Genomic DNA, 22,742 nt, shown 5'->3' with positions numbered 1-22,742 from the left:
TGTGAAATCTCCATCTCTAGAAATTTTCAAAAGCAGGTTGGACAGACACTTGGCTGGGATAGTTTAACCAAAGATGACCCTGCCCTGAGCAGGGGGCTGAACTAAATGACCTTGTCAGTTCCTTTCCACCCCTACTTTCCTTTGGTCTTATCATCCTAAAGAGTTATGACAAACATAATAAGGGTGAAAATACCCTAATTCAAACAATTCTCCTATAATGTAGGTCAACAAAATGAATGTATTCATATACACAAGAGCCTTGCTCAGACAAGAGGCAGGCCACTTTTTTCCCGCAACAAATAAGACATTCTTCCACTGAGAAATAGTCCAGAGGCAAAATTCAACATAAGCTAAAAGCTATTCTAAGACCAGAAGACCAGGAAAGCCTGCCAGAATAAAAGTGATACCCTTTAAAGGTAAAACCAGCACCAAACTAAACTAAAAAACCCAAATCCCTACTCCCTACAAAAATAAGGAAGCACAATAAGAAACAGCAACTCACTGTCTTATCATTCTCTATCACAGAATACACAATAGTGTAAGCATCTCATGTGGAACATGGGAAGTTGTTGGGTTAAGGGCTTGTATCTCAATCTACTACATCCCAGATCAATATCCTGACTACCAGTCTTTTGAAAATGCTAGGTTAGATTCCTCTCAATCTTTTCCAAGAGCTGTTCCATGTTGTCAAAAGATTTAAATTAGAAAGAGAGATAATAATTCTATAGCACATAGGATGTGGGAAATTAAAGTTGAAGCTCCTGTTTCAATGAATAGGAAGTCAGGGATGCAGGTGGTCTTCTTATCGATCCTTCTGGACAGTGGTCGCTGTCAGCACCAAGATGCCTGCATCAGAGAAGTCAACCTGTGGCTCCAGAGTTGGTGCTATCATGCAGGTTTTGGCTTCTTCAACCACAATCCACACTTCCATGAAAGGGGCATCCTGGGACATGATGGTCTTCATCTCTCTTCAAAAGGCAAGAGTCTGTTCTCTTACAAGTTGGCTGATTTCCTACATAGGGCTTTAAACTAGGTTCACTGGGGGACAGGGATGCAGAGAACAAAGAGATCCTAGGATCAGTAAGCTACGAGTCATGCGCTGGATCATCCCAGATAAATACTAAAGAGCCCGATAGACATCTGGACAGGGTGGTAACCAAGGGCACCCACTGGGGGCCTCAAATGTCTCTACACTAATGCTAGGAGCATGGGGAACAAGCAGGAGGAACTTGAACTCCTGCTTATAAGCAATAACATCAACCTGGTTGGGTTAACTGAAACCTGATCAGATCCTCCTCATGATTGGGCAGTAAACATTGAGGGCTATAGGTTGTACAGGCGTGGTATAGCGGGAAAAATATGGGGGTGTTGCTCTCTATGTTAAGGAGCAATACACATCTTCTATAATCAAGATGGGATCAGAGGAGAGGCAAATTGAGGTACTATGGGTTAGAATACAAGGGGGTTGGGGGGAAAGGAACTTGGTAGTGGAAGTCTACTATAGACCACCACACCAGGAGGATGAGCTAGACCTGGAATTATCCAGACAGATCTCAGAGGCTATACGGTCAAGACACTTGGTTGTCATGGGTGACCTAAATGTCCCTGTCATCTGCTGGCAGGAGCAGTCAGCCAGATCTAACTGTTCACATAGGTTCTTAACCTGCATACAGAACATTCACCTAATGCAGGAGGTATACGGTTCCACTAGGGGAAACACCTTGCTGGACTTGGTGCTAGCTACAAGGGATGACCTGTTGGGGGATCTGCAGGTACAAGGTAACCTAGGGGACAGTGACCATCAATTGATTGAATTCACTATCCAGCATAGGGTGGGAAAAGTAACCAGCAGGGCAGAAGTGTTAGACTTCAGAAAGGCTAACTTCAATGTGCTTAGGAGTTCCAATAGTAAGGCATTGAAGATCAAGAGCATTGGTGAAATGGGAGCCCAGGAAGGGTGGTTGTTCCTCAAGGGAGCAATCCTTTGGGCACAGAAGGAGACAATCCCATTGCACACAAAAAGGGCCAAGAAACCCTCTTGGCTGAACAGGGAAATCCAGGAAAATCTAGGAGAAAAGAAATAGACATATGGGCTGTAGAAGCAGGGGCTCACACTTGCAGGGAGTCAGTTAAGAAGACCAAAGCAGCAATGGAACTCAGGCTGGTGACAAAAATTAAAGACAACAAAAAGTCCTTCTTCAGGTATATAGGGAGGAAAAAGAAGGTGAAGGGTAACATAGGACCCCTACAAAATAGGTTAGGGCAATTGCTGACAGATAGGAAGGACAAGGTTGAACTCTTCGAAGAGTTTTTTGCCTCTGTATTCCTGAACATGGATCAAGACAAATCTCCCAATTGCATTACAGATAGGCACAGGAGGAACAGCAGCCCACCATTCCTAGTAAAGGGACACTTGGAGGGGCCGGATGTGTTTAAATCAGTAGGCCTGGATGACCTCCATCCACAGATGCTGAAGGAATTGACCAGTGTCATAGGGCCACTGGCATGGCTATTTAAGCACTCATGGTGCTCAGGTCAGGTCCCATAGGACTGGAAAAGGGCCAATGTGGTCCCTATTTTCAAGAAGGGGAGGAAGTAGGATCTGGGTAATTATAGGATGGTTAGTCTCACCTCCATCCTTGGGAAAACCTTTGAAAAAATTATTAAGAATCACATTTGCGGGGGCCCAGCAGGAAAAATAATGCTGAAGGGCAACCAGCACAGGGTCATAGCAAGTAGCTCCTGCCTGACTAACCTTGTTTGTTTTTATGCCCAGGTCAGAAAACACTTAGATGCAAGAGTCGAGGTAGATGTCATCTACTTGGATTTTAAGAAGGCCTTCCATATGGTATCTCATCTTATTCTCATGAACAAACTGAGCAGTTATGACATAGATGATTACACAGTCAGGTGGGTGGCAAATTGACTTAAGGGTTGAACCCAGAGTGGTGGTGGGCAAGTCAGTAGTGACCTGGAAAGATGTGGGCAGTGGGCTCCCCTCAAGGCTCAGCCCTTGGACCTGTGCTATTCAATGTCTTCATCAGCAACTTGGCTGATGGCGTGGAGAGCACTTTCTCCAAATTCGCAGATGACACAAAATTATGGGGTAAAGTTAACACACTAGTGGGTTGGAAAAGTGGGCAGAAAAGAATAGGATGCAGTTCAACAAAGACAAGTGCAAAATGCTGAATCTAGGGAGAAGGAATCACCAACACACCTATAGGCTAAGCGATGACCTTCTCAGCAGCACAGAAGCAGAAAGGGATCTCAAAGTCAAAGTTGACTCTAAGATGAGTATGAGCCATCAGTGTGATGAAGTAATCAGTAAAGCTAACCGCACTCTATCATGCATTACTAGGTGCATCACGAATAGGTCCAGGGAGGTGATACTTCTCTATGTGGCATTGGTCAGGCCGCAGTTGGAGTACTGCAACCAGTTCCAGGTGCTGCACTTCAAGAGGAAAGTGGATAACCTTAAGCGGGTCCAGGGGAAGGCCACTCATATGGTTAGGGGCCTTGTGGCAGGGCACTAGTGGTGCCTGCCACTTTAAAGGCTAGATCAAGCAGCCAGTAGACATTTGTTTACAGTGGCCATTTTAGAGCTCTGGCCGCCTATATAAACAAGAGCAATTTGCTGCTGGGAGCCAGACAAGAAACAACATCTGGCTGAGGTGCTGCATGGGAACACTTTGCAGGTAAGAGCAGGAAGCTCTGGTTCTGGGCATGACCTAAAACTGCACCCTGCTGGGAGTGGATGGTCTGGTGGGGTTCCCAGTGGTGCAGGAACCCCAGGAAAATGCCAGGCCAGTTACCAACCTGGTGAAAGGTGGGTGCAGTGCCTTAACCCCAGCCCTCACTTTCAGGTGGGTTATATGATCCATCTAATCCAGGGAAGGCCAGGTAAGCTTCTTGAAGCATCTGAGCCTGCTGAGATGAGTGAACCTGTGGGGCCAGGCATGCCTTATGAAGCAGCTGAGCCAGGAATGGGGGACCCTGATAGCTGAATGCAGGCAGGTGGCTTAGACCTAACCTGAGAGACCCAACTGGTCAATGCTGGGGCCAGGACCCAGATAGAGGTCAAAAGGGACAAGGGCCCACCACGAGGGATGCCCATATAAAGCAGAGAAGCTTGGGGTCCTGTCTGGCCTGAGATGGTACCAGGGCTTAAAGCAAAGCCAAAGGACCCAGGGAAGGGCCACAGCTAATGGGCAAAGGGGATGGTTGAGTTGGCTGCCTGAGATGCCATCTGCGAGGCTTGTTCCATGGTGTAGGGGTGGAATGGAGCCATGGATAGCCCCCACAATATCAGGGTGTATAATGGGCAGCCTCCCACCTAATTATCACATCAATATTATTACATCAAGACATGGCAGGCGAGTGAGGTGGGTGGCTGACTCACAGACAGGGAACAGGCTGGTGTTTGCACCAGGCATGAAAGCCTACCCCTGTCACAGGCCTACAAGTAAGGCCCCATGAAGAGAGACTGAATGACCTGGATCTCTTCAGCTTCCACAAGAGAAGGCTGAGAGGTGATCTTGTGGCTGTTTACAAATTTATCGGGGGGGGTACAAGAAATTGGAGAAGCTCGGTTTACTAGGGCACCCCTTGGAATAACCAGGAACAACTATCACAAACTGACAGAGAACAGATTTAGGTTAGACATCAGGAAGAACTTCTTCATAGTAAGGGTCGCCAGAATCTGGAATAGGCTTCCAAGGGAAGTGGTGCTCTGCCCTACCTTGCGGGTCTTTAAAAGGAGATTGGAAAAGCACTTGGCTAGGGTCATGACCCCAGCACTCTTTCCTGCCCAAGGCAGGGGGACAGACTCAATCTACTGAGGTCCCTTCCAACCCTAACAACTAAGAAACTATGAATAATTATTGATATAAAAGGTGATGTGACTTCATTGTATAAGCACTTTCCTAGAGAAAATACACCTGGTACTAAGGGCTGTTTAATCTAGAGAAAAAAGGCACAATAAGTTCTAATGGCTGAAAGCTGAAGTCAGACAAATTCAAATTAGAAATAAGGTACATAAGTTTTAGAGTAAGGCTGATTAACCAAAGGAACAAACTTCCAGGAAAAGTGATGGACTTGCCACCTCCTGTCTGTAAATCAAGACTAGATGCGTTTCCAGAAGACATACTGTAGCGAAGCTGAAATTATCCAACTCAACATGGGTAAGTGGATACAATGTAATGATCTGTGCCATAGAGAAGGTCAGACTGGATGATCTAATGGATCCTCCTGGCCTTAGATGCTATGCATCTTACTCTAGATGTTTTTATTATCCGTATAAATGCTCATTCCCTTTCTGAACCTTGCTAAAACTCCTACTGCCACTTTTTAGAATGAGAAGTTCTAATGTCTATTTTCAGTGAAAATTTAGAAACTCCTATGGATTTGGACTTTCTTCCACCTTCCTTTGAATGCCTATATGTTATTTTGTTTAAGAGGGTTTTTCACCCCGTTATTCAAATACTGTATACTCTTTAAAGTATCAAAAAGCTAAACTGAATAAAAACATATGCACTCAAACATTATAAAAGCATAAACATTTACATTAGAAATTATGTCTACTTGACATTTTGTAGTAAAAGTCGATCTATCTTCCTTTGGCACTTTTACCTTTTTGTTCTTAATTTTGTATAATAAAAGACAAAAGAAGTCTGCCTATGTAATTATACTGCATCCATCACAGTAACTTTTGAACATGTGGGTCACCCAAGTATAAATATATATTTGGTTTAAATAAGCCCTTTAAACATTAAAGCAGTGATGGCCTACACCAAGGACTTGTCAATACCACTGATGTACTGCATCACATAATACTGTGCTGAAACACTCCACGCAGCTCCATGTACATTATCTCACAGAAATAAAGAAGCTACAATACATTCCCTGGCCATTAACCAGGAAGCCAGGCACTAGATCCTGCCCAGGGAAGGTAAGTGATACAGTTGCCTGTGCCTTTGGTTTGCTGAGTGTTTGTTGGTAGGCTGCATGTGTTTGGGGCATGTGCTCCGAGAAGCTGGGAGTGATTGCTGATTGCTGAGTGATTATTGCCTGGGTCTGACATAAGCCCTAACAAGAGGGCAGAGCCAGTCCAGGCCCAGCAGGGTATAAAAACAGACTCCCCAGGTGACCAGGGAGCCAGTGACCACAGGCTGCAAACAGGGTAAGCAGTTTCACAGGCCAGTTTGTGCTCCCCTCCCCCAACCCACACACACTTTTAGAGAGGAAAGCCCTTCAGGTTGGCATGAGGAAACAGGGAAAATGGGAACTTTGGGGGGCCAATAAGCAATGAACAGGCCAGCTTCCAGGTGAGTCTGCTAGGGAAGATCTGCTTGGAAGAAGAGCAGTAAGAGAGAGAAGGCAGATTAAGAGACCCAGGGAAATAGCTGGAGGATTTCACAACGCCAGAGTCACTGTAACTGCCTCTCCTTGCACCTGTGCAGTTTCTGTCCAGGCAGAACTACCCACCATCAATGCTTCCACTCAGGTCCAGGTTTGGTGCTGTGAAGACTATGGCTTGCAGGTTTCTTCCAGTGACGGACAGGTCAGGGAGTGCCTGCATTCTGAGTAGTACCTCCTGGTGGTGTCTCTCACAGAACAGGCAAGAGAAGGAGATGACAAGGCTCTGAAGAATCCTTCTCCATGAGGAGTTCATTGATTTGATGCTGAAGGAGACCTCTGGGACTGTGGAGGAAGAACTAGCAGACAATGCTAGAGAAGAGAAGGGACATGGACACCAAAGAGAGTGGAAGCTGGAGGGCTGTGACTTCTGGCAGCAAGCAGAGATTTTCACTTCCACCTGCAGTTGTTCATCTGTAGAAGAGACATGCAGCCCTAGCAGCAGAGAGAAAGGAGCAAGTTCCAATGGTGGAGGAAGACAGGCCAAGTCTCACCAAGGTGGGAAGAATCAAGACAACCGCCACCATGAACTGATGGGTGGTGGTAGTTGGACACCCCCTTCTGTGGTGGACAGAGAAAGCCATCTGCTGACCTGACCTGCTGTCTTGGGAGGTCTGGTGCTTGTTCAGATCCAGGATCTGAGATGTCATGGAGGGCTACCAAGGCTCATTCAGCCTTCTGACTACTACCCCATGCTGCTCATCCATAAGGGCTGCCAGAGGAGACCCTAAGCATATCAGAAATGACTACAGGCTATGGCTGCAAGGGTGAGGGGGTCTAGGGCTCAGGTTGTGTTCTCACTGATTCTTTCAGCCAAGGGAAATGGCCCAGGCAGGAACAGATGCATCCTGCAGATCAACACTTGGCAGTGCAGGTGGTTTCACCAGCAGGGCTTTGGGATTCTTTGACCATTGGATGTTCTTCCAAGAAGAAAGATTTTTGGGAAGATATGGGATCCACCTGATGACGAAAGGGAAGCACATCTTTGCAGACAGGTTCACTAACCCAGTAGGAGGGTTTTAAATTAGGTTCATTGGGGGATGGAGACCAAAGACCTGAGGTAAGTGGGGAAGCGGGAGACCTGGGGGGAAGAGCAAGCAGGAAGGGGCAACAGGAGAGGTGCGCTCATACTCTCTGAGAAATCAAGGCAATCAACTAGTTACCTAAAACTATTCTGGAAGGACAGGGAGGGGAGAAATGGAGGAGGGGCTGCATTTTAAGTAAAAGAACCATATGATTTCGCAGAGCTCCAGTAGGAAGCTGGAGATAGGCCTGTGGAGAGTCTCTGGGTTAGGGTCAGAGGGGAGAGCAACAAGGGTGATGTCATGGTGGTGGTGGGGGTCTATAAACCACTAGACCAGGAGGGAGTGGTGGATGAGGCTTTCTTCAAATAGCTAGTAGAAGTTTCTCAATCACAGGCCCTGATTCTCATGGGAGACTTTAATCACCTTGACATCTGCTGGGAGGGCAATACAGCAGTGCATAGGCAAGCCAGGAAGTTTCTGGAAAATACAGGGGACAACTTCATGGTGCATGTGTTGGAAAGGCCAACTACAGGCAACATTCTTATTGACGTGCTGCTCAGAAACAAGGAAGAATTGATGGGGAGTGTAGTAGTGGATGCCAACTTGGGCAGGATGGAAAACATCTGAGATGACTGAGTTCAGGATCCTGAGGAAAGGAAGGATGGAGACCAGAAGAGTAAGGACCCTGGACCTCAGAAAAGCAGACTTTGACTCACTCAGGGAACTCATGGGCAGGATCCCCTGGGAAGCCAGACTGAGAGGGAAAGGAGTCCAGGAGAGCTGGCTGTACTTTAAAGAAGCCTCCCTGAGAAAGCAGGAACAAACCATCCTGATGCACAGGAAGACTAGCAAGTATGGCAGAAAACCAGCTTGGTTTAGCAGGCAACTCTTCAGTAAGCTAAATCACAAAAAGGAAACATAAGTGGAAACTTGGACAATTACTTAGAAAAGAATATAAGAGCATTACTCGGGCATGCAGGGATAAAGTCAGAAGAACAAATTGCAATTGGAATTCCAGCTACCAATGGATGTGAAGGGTAACAAGAAGTGGTTCTACAAGTATGTTGCTAGCAAAAGGACTGGGGAAAGTGTGGGTCCCCTACTGAATAGGGAAGGCAGCCTTGTGACAGGACGCAGAAGAGGTAGAAGTGCTTAACACCTTTTTCACCTCAGTCTTCACAGCCAAGGTCAGCTCCCAGACTACTGCACTGGGCAGCAGAGTTTGGGGAGGAGGTGATCAACCCTCAGTGGTGAAAGAACAGACTGACTACTTGGTACACGTCCAGCTTTTCAAGTCCATGGGCCGGATGGAAAACATCTGAGAATGCTGAGGGAGTTGGCTGATGTGACTACAGAGCCATTGGCCATCATCTTTGAAAACTCATGGTGATTAGGAAAGGTTCTGATGATAGGAAAAGGGCAAAATAGTGCCCATATTTAAGAAAGGGAAAAATCATAGAATCATAGAAGTAGGGTCGCAAGGGACCTTGTAGATCTTCAAGTCCGATTCCCTGTCTGGGCAGGAGAAAAAACTGGGCTCAAATGATCCCAGCCAGGTAGGCATCAAGCCTCCTCCTAAAGACCCCCAGGGTAGGAATCAGCACCACTTCCCTTGGAAGTTGGCTCCAGATCCTAGCCGCCCTAACTGTGAAGTAGTTCTTATGGATGTCTAATCTAAGCCTACTCCCAACAACTTGTGGCCGTTATTCCTTGTTATGCCAGGGGGCACTAGGGGAAACAAGGTCTTTCACAAGCCCTTCTGGTCCCCCCTAGTGAGATTATAGCCTGTCACCAGGTCCCCCCTCAGCCTTCTCTTGTGAAGGCTGAACAGGTTCAGGTCCCGTAGTCTCTCATTGTAGGGTCTGCCCTGTTGTCCCTGGATCATGCGTGTGGCCCTCCTCTGGACCCTCTCAATGTTGTCCACATCCCTCCTGAAGTGGGGCGCACAGAACTGGACACAGTACTCCAGCTGTGGCCTGACCAGTGTTGCATAGAGGGGGAGGATCACCTCCTTGGCCCTACTTGAGATGCAGCTGTGGATGCACGACAAGGTCACCCCTGTAACCTATCCAGGTCTTGCTGCAGTCTTTCCCTCCCTACTAGCGTGCTCACCTTACTCCAAATTTTGGTATCATCAGCCAATTTGAACAGGTTGCTTTTCACCCCGCCGTCCAAATCTCTGATGAAGAAATTGAACAGCGCCGGCCCAAGGACCAAGCCCTGGGGGACTCTGCTGCCCACTTCTCCCCAGGTCAAATATGACCTGTCTACCACCACTCTCTGAGTACAACCCTTCAGCCAATCTGCAATCCATATGACTGTGTACGCATCAATGCCATAGTCATCCAATTTTTTTTAATGAGGATGGGGTGGGAGACAGTGTCAAAGGCCTTGCTGAAATCCAAAAAGATTACATCCATGGCAACACCTGCATCCAAGGCTTTTGTGACCTGAACATAGAAGGTAATCAGGTTGGTCTGAAATGACTTGCCCCTAATGAAACCGTGCTGGTTCCCCTTGAGCATCATCCCTGAGGCTGGCCCATCGCAGATGTGCTCCATGATTATCTTCTCAAAGAGTTTCCCTGGGTTGAAGTAAGACTGATGGGCGTACAGTTGCCTGGGTCCTCCCTCCTCCCTTTTTTAAAGATGGGGACCACGTTGGCTATCTTCCAATCATCTGGCACCTGGCCCAAGCACCATGCGCGCTCATAAAGCCATGCCAAGGGCCCTGCAATAACCCCTACTAGCTCCCTCAACACCCTGGGGTGCAGAGCATTTGGACCCACTGATTTGAACACGTCCAGCCCCTCCAGAAGCTCTCTAACCCAGTCCTCCACAACCTGAGGTCTGGAGGCATTCCCCTCGAGTCCATCTTGCATTACGGTGGGGAAGTCCCACTCCCGGTCCCTGCCCAAGAAAACGGAGGTGAAGAATTGGTTAAAGAGGTCTGCTTTCTCCTGGTGCAACCACCAGATTGCCCAGAAGATCTTGCAGGGGCCCCACATTCCCAGGAGGATCCAGGGAACTGAGAGAGAAAGAAAGAGTTACAGGTCTCAAACGTACATGGGCTAAACAAAGGGTCAGTAGCCCCAGCCCCACAGCCCCAAAAAGCCCGGCAGAAACCCTCCTTACCCAGGTGTTTCTGGAGGGAAGGGGCCATGAGTGCCAACAGTGGTATAAAGAAGAGCCTGGAACAGACAGAGAGAGGGAGCATAGAACCAGGAGGAGGAGGACCGAGCCGACTCATGCTGCAGGGAACAATCAGAGCAACGTGGAGAGCCGGTAGGAGACTCCTGCTGAAAGCAAGCTCCCCAGAGGGAACTTAGAGTGAGGACTGCTGACCCGGTGGTACTTAGAACTGTTTGTTACCCCGCCAGGAGCCGGCAGAGCCCAGCAGAGTTTTTGTACCGTAAAGTCCCTAATAGAGGGGCACTATAGAATTGCAGTACCATAAAGTCCCTAAAAATGGCGGAATCCAAAATGGTGTCATGAAGGGGATGAAGAAGGGGATTGACCTCCTGAAAGTCGATTTTTTTTGGCTTGGTTAAAAGGAGCTGGAATCATAACCCCAGGCCAGGAGTGCTGGATTTTGGTTTTTTTTCTTTTGTTTGTCTTCTGCTTGGGATGGAAGTCATGCTGCAGGACCAAGCGGCTGATCAGAAACCAGTGGAACAGGAAAGGGTGTAGGGGTGGTGGAGCCCTCAGGAATGTAGGACCTCCTCGGGACAATGGTAGGACCACTACTGGGACTACACATCCACATCCAGGTACTGAACCAACTCCTTTAACACCAAGTCATGGCAGGCAAAAAGCATTGGTGCATAGATCTCCAAAATTAGAAACCGTCTCACTCGAGTCGGCCAGCAGGCAGAGGCGTACAGGTCTGCAAATGACGGAGATACTTAACAAGAACTACAGCCTCACCTCAGTCCGTGTAAAAGTCATGGAGCAGATCTGCAAATAATCCATTTCTAAGCATTTAGAGGAGAAAAAGTTGATTAGGAATAGTAAGCATAGGTTCACCAGGGGCAAGTCATGCCTGACCAACCTGACTGCCTTCTGTGATTGACTCTATGGATGCAAGGCCCAGCCATCCTGACTGGCTCTATGGATGAAAGGAAGCCAGTGGATGTGGTGTACCTTTATTTCAGCAAGGCTTTTGATATGATCTCCCACAACATTCTTCTAGGCAAGCTAAGGAAGTATGGGATGGATGAATGGACTGTAAGGTGAGCAGAAAACTGGCTCGAGCATTGGGCCCAGAGGCTCCATGTCTAGCTGGCAGCCAGTATCAAGTTTAGTGTCCTATGGGGTCTGTCCTGGGGCAGGTTTTGTTCAATGTCTTCATCAGTGACCTAGAAGATGGCATAGAGTACACCCTCAGCAAGTTTGCAGATGACACCGAGCTGGGTGGCGAGTAGTAGATATGTTGGAGGGTAGGGCTAGGATTCAGAGAGACCTAGGCAAATTGGAAGATTGGGCCAAAAGGCATCTCATGAAATTCAACAAGAATAAGTGCAAAGTCCTGGACTTAAGAAGGCACAATCCCATATACTAGTACAGGCTGGGGGCTGACTGGCTAGGCAGCATCTCTACAGAAAAGGACCATTGGGAGGATGGTACTGTGGACAATAATCTGAATATAAACCAGCAGTGTGCCCTTGTTGCCAAGAAGGTTAACAGCGTACTGGGCTGCATTGTTAGGTGTGCTGCCAGCAGGGCAAGGAAAGTGATTATTTCCCTCTATTCAGTACTGGTGAGGCCATATCTGGAGTACTATGTTCAGTTTTAGGCCCCCTACTACAAAAAGGATGTGGAGAAATTGGAGAAAGTCCAGCAGAGGTCAACAAACATGGTAAGGGGGAACATGAGTTATGAGGAAAAACTAAGGGAACTAAGGGAACTGGTTTATTTAGTCTAGAGAAGAGGAGACAGAGAGGGGACCCAATAACAGACTTCAGCTCTCTGAGCGGGGGTTCAAAAGAGGATGGAGTTAGGCTGTTCTTAGTTGTGGCCGATGACAGAACAAGGAACAACAGTCTCAAGTTGCAGGAAGGGAAGTTTAGGTTAGATATTAGGAAGAATTTTCTCACTAGGAGGGTAGTAAAACACTGGAACAGATTACCCAGAGAGGTGGTAGAAGCTTCATCCTTGGAGGTTTTCAAAACCGAGCTAGACAAAGCTTTGGCTGGTATGATCTAGTTGGGGCTGGTCCTTCTTTGAGGAGGGGGTTGGACCAGAAGACCTCCTGAGATCCCTTCCAATCCTAACTTTCTATGATTCTAATAGTGCAGGCTAATAACCCAAACTAATTAGCTGTCTGTCAGATCTGCCTCTCAGAAATAGCTCCGATTCTCAGCAGAGCACAGAACCATGTGAATATGGGTGTGCCACTCCTAGGTCAAAACGTAGACCTCCTGGAACAGCATAAGGTTGACATGACCCTATTTACAATACCAGCATAACAAATAATCAAAACAAAAATAATGAATTCTACTTAGAGATATTGCAATTTAGCAATTCTGATTTTATGTAATCTCATGAGCCAGCCTCAGTGTCACCTGAGAAAATATGAATATCTCCATTTTGCACCATCTGGAATATACTCCTAATTAAGTTCTTCAGCAAAGTGATTGTGTCAGCAAAGCACACTGATTAACATCAGAATGACACCTTTTGCAGTTTTAGTGGCATTTACTGGTACGCTATTTGTTCCACATCATGTTTTTGCACAATGACCTTATGTTCAAGCCGTACCACAGAAGTTCCATTAGTTGCATATTTAACTCTCCTTTCAAGACTGAACAAATATTTAATCATAACTTACACAATGCTGTAATAACATTTTCTGAGAATTTTCTAAAGGGATTGTAATAGACAGAAAAGCAAGCAAATAGGGGTGGTTGTCTGTTTAACATCTAAAACACCAACACACACACACTGTCTACTACAATACAAGCATAAGGACATGACTCACTATTGTATTACTTGAGTTTTAAATGGGTGGAACTGCATTGATTTCAAGTGAAATACATAGCATCAATCTAGAGCATATTCCTACTAAATTAGTTTTATATTATTCCCTAATGACATGCCATTTTTAAGAAAGAACAAGTGGTTTCTTTCAAAGGAGTACATAGGTCATAGTGATTTAGTTTTATTTTAACATTGATGGACCATATATTTTATCTATTCTGAGCTGAGTGCAAGTGAAAAAGATAACATACTTCTGCACAGCTTCAGAATTACAGGCACATGTTATTTAGATTACCTTAACTTTTTGTAGAAACCCCAGTTCATAAAGTTTCTAAGCTCTACCCAACCATTGGAAATTGAGATTTGTCACTACCATTGAAAAGGTATACTACCATCATATAGAATTTCTGATTAACAGCACCTAACACTACCTAAGGATACAGCTATTATTCTGAAGTTCCAAAAATATTGTTCCTATATGATAGTACAAAGCATAACTTAGCAGTTGATTAGAGTCCTAGCTTCCTTCCAAAGCAGCTAAACAAAATAAAAAACTTGGTGTTTGAACAGGACATTATGGAAGACTACTAAACACCATTCAGTCTGCATTTCCTTCTGTGAAGGCACACTGGGGTAGGAAGCAAGAATCTTTACAAAAAACATGTTAGAGTTTTGTCTTTTTGAAAATGGATTCTGTTGGACCTCCACTGTAGGAATGGTCAAATAAAAACAGATAATTTCATTTAAATTTATTTTTAACTGTTTTTCCTTACTAGACATGCCAATGAAAAAAAGGAAAAGGATTGGGGTTGGGATGGATTGCATCAGGCAAATCATTAAATCATGTTGGGCCTTTTTCAGATTTCATTTTAATTTATATAGCTCTATTTAATACAATGATGTAACTCCTGATTTACTTTAAATCAGAATAGACTTAGACCCGTTACATCTAAGAACACAAACATGTCAAAGGCAGGCACAATTATCCTGCTTGGATTATTAAAAAGTGTTCAATGGGAGAATGAAGAGAATGGAGAGGGAGATTTTCTAAATTTCCTCAGGACAAGGAAGTAAGGAGTATTTCATCCATCCTAACTAGTTCATGCAAAATCTGGTGTCAAGGAAGCCAGATTAGAAAGAGATAATACTTGAATTCACTAGTGGCATCTAGAGAACCACTAAACAGTAGAGTGCCTGCAATTACAACTTTCACTTCAGCTGTGTGTGAGATCATTGTTATCTATAACAGAGAGATTGTAGCAAATGATGGCATCTGCTGAAGTAGATAGACATGCAGAAGAAATGTAGAAGGTGAGTAGATAATGGGCAGGCAGCCTTAAGTCTCAGGAGAGATGCTAACCAAAAGCAATTGATGTGAATCAGAAGTGTACGGGAAGAAAGGCTCAGCTGACTTGGAAGTAAATGTATGTACCATATCTAATAGCGAACAAAACACTATTATCACTGTCATCTCTGAAATTATGCTGCCCTCATTGGTACATATGCTGCTGAAAATAGGAATGATTAGATTCAATTAAAAATCCATCAATGGGGGTGGGGAAAGTACACAAATCATAACCATAACAGATGTCTGACCTCTTCAGGATTGCATAGTAATGGCAATGGTCCCATGCAATAGCTTGCATGCCTCTGAAACATCATACAGCCTAATGTATGCAAGATCCACTACATAATCGCTGCCTGCATACCAATACAAAAATCAATATTACTTTTCAGTAATCAGTGGTGCATCTTTATCTTGCTTCCATTTTTTTGCTTTTATTCTTTCTCCTTCCCCACTTCCATACTATCTACAACTTACCCTACCCTACGCACATTTACATTTAGGGATGCTGCCTTCATCACAACGTTTTGTATATACAGAAAAACATTATAGAAACGATGGTCTAGAAGGGACTTCATCTAATCCATCCTCAGCTCCCAACACCAAGACCATCCCAATCAGATGTCTGCCCAACTGCTGGAGGTTCCAGTAGTAACGATTCTGTAATGTCTCTGGTAATCTGTTTAGTGCTTAACTTCCCCTATATTTAGGAAGTTCCTTTTAATTTCCAATCTAAGTATTCTTTATGGGGATTTCTTTTTTTCCTACATTTGGTGGACACAGAGAGTAACTGACCATTTTCCATTTTATGAAAACCTTTTACATACTAGTCATACTGTCATAATGCCCCTAACACCCAGTTTCTTTCAGACTAAGCAAATTATATATTCTTTCCAGTTTTATTTCAAGGTCATTTTCAAAGTATATAATTCCTGTTGCTCTCCTCTGGACACTCCATTTGCCTAGATCTTTCTTACTGTGTGCTGGCTGAGTAGAGTAGAATATTGACCTCCCTTGCCTTACATCTAAAACACTAATACAGCCCAGAACTGATGACTCATATTTAATTACTGCCCATTATTTTACAGTACAAGCATAGAAAACATTAGCACTAAATGACATCCTCATAGTTCCTGTTAATTGTAAAACAGCATTATTTTTGTGCAACTTATTCCTTTTGAGATGAAGAGATATAACTTGTACCATTTTTGTAAACTGCGTGCCTGCATCTGGAATCCAGAAGTGGTTTGGGTTTAATCAGGAATGATTAAATTCATAATATTTTCTATAGGAAATAACATCAAATTCCCCTAACCCTCAGCTCTTGAAGTGTTATATTAATTCTCCTTCTGGAATTTAATTTCTGTAGCTGTTCCAGTAGAAAATATTATTAAATAGTAGGGTCACTTCCTTAACTGGTGTAAATCATTGATTGAAATGGAGCTGTGTCCCTGTACACCAACTGAAGAGGCTGCTCAAAAATAAGATTCACTGCTCTGTCTCTAACTCTCCATGTATTCACAGAATTGTCTGCAAATTTGCCAACTCAACTTTCACTGATAAGAAAAGACTAACAAGAAAAATTGGCAATAAGGTATTTTTATATTGATTATAGATAATTAATACATGGAAAATTCCAATTAGCTTCAACAGGAAACAACAACAACAGCTATTACTGTTGTTATTAATTCTGATTGAGACCAATGGAATTTTACCTGAATTAATAGGTGGTGGTGGTGGTTAGATTCATATCCTACCCTATCCAAAAGGCTTGACTGAGTTTTTAAAAGAAGAAAAAAAAATCAGGGATTGAATCACATTTACCTAAATTTGTATATTAAAGCTAAGGGCCAGAGAATAAGTAAAGGTCATTTTGGAAGTTATTTTTAGAGAGTAATGAATATTTGCCATGCAAATACCTGCTTAAACATTGACACATGACAGACGTAGCTGACAGAGCTCAACCTTGAAAGCCAACCTAAAAATGAATTTTAGCGAGACAAAGTTCACACTTAACAGATATGCTGAAGAAAAACTGATCAGACTAAATAGAAATATCCTTGACTAGATAGAAGAACAAATCGACCTTAGACAGTTGCTTAGGTGAAATATATAAGAGAGATAGGAAGCTCATCTGAGGTGAGCTGAAGTACTCTGTAGGGAGAAAACAGGCATTGTGAATAGTCATCCACAGCTTAACTGAAGCACAAGAAAGGTCTCCAATCATTCCATGTATTTGACTCAGACATTATCCCTGCAGAGGAAGTCTGTCACTAGACACAGAAATAGGGAAGAGGCAACAACAGGATCCAGTAAGCATGGCAGTAATTTAGAACAACAAAAATAAGGGGGGGAAAGCCTCAATATCAGCAAACAGGACGCTGCTAAAAATAACAAATCCGTTTCTCAGTGGGTACAAAATATAGAATCGCATTAGAGAGAGAGAAATATTAAGTATACCTGTTAGCTTAATGAAACCTCTTTTCACAAAATAAAAGGTATGTGAAAGAAGCAGCTAGTGAAAATGAACAGCCTGTATATAAGATATGGAAGGTCAGCTTTACAAGCAATTTCAAAATGATGGCTTCTTGTGTTGTATTAAATTCAGCCAAGTTTTATTTTTAATCATGATATGAAGGTTATGTTGTTTCTTAATTCTCCAGTTTGTGTCTATTTTTCAAAATCTTGTTTACAAATGTATACGCATAGCTGGCCCATGTACTATTGAAAGTGGCTATTAAACACATCTTAATTCCCCGTCACAGTGATGCACACAATTAAGGAGCTCAGCAGGTAAACATCTTGTCCATGTAGCATTTTATCATTCTTAAGTTTACCATTAAAACTTGTTAATAGTTGCAGACTAATTCCTCTTCTACAGTAGCATTAACAAAATAAAATTTACACACTTAAAATTACCTTCTCAGTGTCATAAGAGTAGCACATGAAAAGAAATGCAAATATAATTGTCGGGTAGATTTTTTTTGTAGAACAGAACAAATCATTGATATTTACTTTAGAGGCTGAATCTTGTCCCCAATATTTTTAAAAGAAAAGAAAAAAACAAAACCAAAAAACTGATGCAAGCCTAAAAGTTTTCTTTGTCTTTACACTTCAGCCTGAACAAAACATTTCATTACACAGCACACAAATACCTCAATCCCATTTTGGGTATCTATAGCAAAAAGAGGGCTGGACTTAGACACCTTCCCAAAACAGAAAGCCTAAAATGGTTAGGGTCTTTTACCAACAGCCCAGGACTTAGATGTAGGATGTGGAAAATCCAACTCAGTTCCCTCCTTTGACTGAGATTTGAATTGACACCACCAACCTCCTTCAGAGAGCAACCATAATTCTGGGGTGTGCTATTCTCAGTCTTTCTTGTGGATCCTGTTTCATTTAATAGAAAATATCTATACGTCCACTTGATTAAGTGAATTTCTAACCAATGTACTATAGAGTCACTATCTTTCTTTTTCTTTCCTCCTCACATCTTCCTCAGTTCTGTGAATTTAATCCTCCCAAATTTTGTTTTAAACTGAAATTATTAGGAGAATTTGGGTTGTAAACAGGCTAGGGAGGAAATAAAAGTGCATTTTGGGGGGGAAAAAAACCAGTTTATTCTGCAGCTCTAAATTTTACAAGGTGGAGAAAAGACTTTAACTTTGTTTACAAAACATAAAATACATTTTTCAATAAAGAAAAAAAAACACTGCCTAAGATGACATCCAAAATCACTCTGTGCTAAAAATGTTGCTTTTTTGAAAAGAAAGAGAAGTTTCATACTACTGTACATAGCATTTGAATAGTGATGGATGTTCTTCACTGTTTCCCTTTCCTCATCAGAAAAAAACAAACACCACGTACGTTTGGTAGTCTTGATACACTAAAGCAGGGGTTCTCAATTCCCTTGCCATGACCCAGTGCCGGGCTATGGTGGGTCGACTGCTGGTCTGCAGCATGGTTGGCTGCTGGACTGGAAGTAGCCATGGACTGGCAAACCGCGGCCCCCCCAGAGCCAGGTGGAGAGGCTGTGGCCCCTTCTGCAGGGCCCGTGGCAGCGCAGGGTTTGGCACACCCCACCGCCCGGAGGTGCGGGTATCGTTACCTGTCTTTCGGCTGGAAATTCTGTCCGCAGCCGATTCTGACTGCTGGGCCGCGGTTTGCCAGGCCGTGGCATAAAAAACTTTGGGAACCCCTGCAGTAAAGCTTTAATCTTTAAATTAAGGTCAAATTATTCTTTTAAGCATGGTAATTTACTAGCGAAGTCTAATCAGTTTAGAATCATAACTTAAGGGACGTTCTTACCCTTAGACCCTCACTGCAAATTGCACACCTAAATGACTTGTTCAATACTTTCTCTCATTCAGAAATCTCGTAAGTATTGATGGGAGCTGTGCAGGTCAGCTAAAATAAAAGATACACAATAGACATCTCTGCAATTCCAAGGATGAGAGAGGATCAACATTTGGGGAATGTTTTACTCTGTTGGGTCATTGGGAGTGTTCAGTCTGGCTGAAGACCTATTTTACACCAAGCCGTTTGGACGACAATTACCATTTGTTGCTACCACCATTTCAGCTCTTCAGGTGATAATGGTAGAAACTGATGTAGACAGAGTTGTCTGCTGTTAATTAGATCAGCCTCTGCTCAGAACACATATGCATGACACAGCATTTAAAATATAGAGAGCTGCTAGACAGCTAATTATATATTTTTTTCCTCTTCAAAATAAAAATCAACAGAAACAAATATTTGTTTGGATTTCAGCAATCAAAAAGCAACTTTGGTTGAAAATATAATCCAGAATAGACATTTCCTGAAAAATTTCAGGTTTGATTTAATACCCATCTTCCACCAAAAATATTTTTACAGGGTTTATTCCTTTATTAGCTTTATAGCCAGCATCTTACCAACATTTTGGACAGTAAGCTGGTAGTATACCCTTGTTGTTAAGCAGGCTAAAGGCATACTGGGCTACATTATTGGGAGTGTTGCTAGCACATTGAGGGAAGTAATTTTTCCCCTCTATTTGGCACTGGTGAGGGCACATCTGGAGTACTGTGTCTAGTTTTGGGTCCCCCACTACAGAAAGGATGTGGACAAATTGGAGACAGTCCAGAAGAGGGCAATGAAAATGGTTAGGGGACTGGGGTACATGAGTTAAGAAGAGAGGCTGAGGGAACTGGGCGTATTTAGTTTAGAGAAGAGAAGACTGAGGAAGAATTTAATAGCAGCCTTCAACCACCTGAAGGGTTGTTCCAAAGAGGATGCAGCTAGACTTTTCTCAGTGGTGGAAGACAGCTGAACAAGGAGCAGTGATCTCAAGTTGCAGCAAGGGAAGTTTAGGGTAGATATTAGGAAAAACTCTCGAACTAGGAGAGTAGTGGAACAGTTTATCCAGACAGGCTGTAGACTCTGCATCCCTGGAGGTCTTTAAGATCCAGCTAGACAAACTTTGGTTGGAACCATCTAGTTGGGGATGGTCCTGTTTGAACAGGCAGTTTGATTAGATGACTTCCTGAGGTCCTTTCCAATCCAAATTTTCTATGATTTTTTACCTTAGTTGCACTAAAGGATCTGAATCATTGATACCCATGATTAAAAAAAAAAAAAAAAAAAAAAAAAACTTCAACCAAAATTATCTACAGTAAAATGCTGGCCTCAATGACTTCACTAGTCAGTATTTTGTAACTTCTGTATAAAACATTTCATTCAGTTACATTATCTCATGACTATGTGGTTCCCAGCATACTTTTGTCCTAAAAGAATTGTCCTAAAAAAGGATACCAGTGTTTAAATCTCATTGAAAAAAAGTTCCCTCACTTGATTCATTTACAAACTTGTTGTGATACTATTCCCATGGAAGTCAATGGCAAAATCCCAACTAATTTTAATTGAAGAAATATTGTGTACATCTTTTAACTGTGAAACAACTCTTCAAAATCTAATATTTTTTACTATGATGCACGGATCTCAGACATACAGGCACCCTAAATCAAAAGAATGAAAGCAATAAGCCTTTGAGCAATAACATTGTGATATTATTCCACCTGACTACATATATATATTGTAAGATAACTTAAAACTGAGAAATAATGAAGTTGATCACGGAATGCTTTTCCTCCATAAATGCTTGTTTTTACTTTATCCATCACTAATTTCACAGAAGCTAAGGGAAAGACTCTATTGATTTTGATGTGTTCAGAAACAGACCTACATCAACATTGTTGAATGGAAAGTATGCGTTGCAGCTTCCAGCAAATGTTTCTACTCTAATCACTAGTTTAAAAAAGAAATCAATAAAGTATTGAGCACTGAGTAAAGAAAAGATTTATTCAAATGTGCAAAAAATGTCATCCTTTCTCATGAATTTTCTTTTACTGAATTAGCATTCTTATAGTGAGAACAATTTGCTCAACAAGTTGTCACATTAACCTTCTTAGTCATTCCCTTTTAACTGTTTTCAAGCCAGCCTCAGAACATTCAGACACATTTTTAATTTGCATACTCAAAGCTTCTCTTAAAGTGATCTTTCTTGTTTTCAACAATCAAAATCTTGAATTTGCATTTGAGTCGATTTTAAGTGGTTCTTTAAAGATTCACCTATGTATAACCAGCCACATTCTATTCTACCAATTAAGGGTCCAATTGGACTTAGGCAACTAAATGTGATTCTAGTCCATACTGTTCAGATTCTGAAAAATCTATTGATTTCTCTACTTTTATAAGACAAGGTTCTTTGGGTAGATGTGATACCTTTTATTAGACCAACTAAATAATTGTAAAAAAGTTCTTTGCAAGATTTTGGGTAGAAAAGAAGCCAAAATTCAGGCCTGTGAAAATGAAAATGTGTGGCTGTGAGGTTCAGAGGGAATGGGAAGCAACAGCTGTGACACAGATAGATGGGGTAGGGGGAAAGAAGAATGTTGTACTGGGGATAGAATGTAGCTGGTAAAATGCAGACAGGTTACCTGGGGTTATCAAATGGCAGGCAAGTTATAATGTGCTTCTATATTTAGTCCATTATTTTTTGTATCCAGTAGGTTGATTAAGTGAAGGTCATAGTCAGTCTTGTCTACAAAATGTGTTTTGTAAATTCCCGCTTAGAATTAGAACTGAGAGATTGGAGAGAGAGTGGTTATCTTGTGAGAAACGTGCACCTACAGATAATTGGGGGGGTTTGTCTTTGATACATTTCTGATGTGCGTTCATTCTGGCGCACAGTTGTTGTTGTTGGGTTTCTTCTACATATTTTCCATCAGGGCATCTGGTGCACTAGATGAGATGTATTACATTTCTGGAGGTGCAGCTGTAAGATCCAGGACTGGTGATGGTTCTGTTGTGGGATGTAGTTATTGTCGGAGTGGTGGAGATGTATTGGCAGGTTTTACGGTTTTTGTCCCAGCATAGTCCTGAGCCATTCAGTGTGGTTTGAGTGATAGAAATTTTGCTTCTAGTGATGAGTATGGTGAGGTTCTGTGCTTGTTTAAAGGCTATGATGGATGCTTCTGAAAGGATCTTTTAAGAATTGGGTATTCTTCTAGTATGGGCTGTAACTGTTTGAGGATTTTCCATATAGGTTCCACAGAAGGATGGTAGGTGATAACTGAAGTTGTGAGATTTGTGAGGATTTTCTTTTTGTACTGCAGCAATTCTTCACATGGTATCCAGGTGGATCTTTCAAAAGTACAATTTCTCTCTCTGGAGCAGTGTGTTTTTGAGATTTGCAAGGTAACAATTATGGGTATTCTCCTCAGTGCAAATGCGCTGGTATAGAAGGGCTTGGTTGTATATTACAGCTTTCTTGATATGTTAAGGGTGATTGCTGTTCTGTGTCGATATGTATGTTGGTCTGTGGATTTCTTGTACATGGTGGTTTGTATTTTGCCATTCTGGATATTGATCATAATGTCTAAAAAGGAAACGTTGGTGCTGGAGTATTCAAGAGATAGTCTGATGGACAGGTGATGGTTATTG

The 22,742-nt window shown here is 42.8% G+C and overlaps 1 protein-coding gene across 2 annotated transcripts in view; it reads right to left on the bottom strand.

Annotated features, from left to right (window-relative positions):
* Nucleotides 1–22,742, bottom strand: part of NKAIN3 (Sodium/potassium transporting ATPase interacting 3) — a 621,440-nt gene that overhangs the window by 300,360 nt on the left and 298,338 nt on the right. The window lies entirely within an intron of this gene.

The sequence above is a fragment of the Crocodylus porosus genome, unplaced genomic scaffold (assembly GCF_001723895.1).
Source record: "Crocodylus porosus isolate Cpor-Errol unplaced genomic scaffold, CroPor_comp1, whole genome shotgun sequence".
NCBI classification, from domain to species: domain Eukaryota; kingdom Metazoa; phylum Chordata; order Crocodylia; family Crocodylidae; genus Crocodylus; species Crocodylus porosus.
Note: the sequence above shows the minus strand (reverse complement) of the source record. Positions and strands in the feature narration are given on the sequence as shown.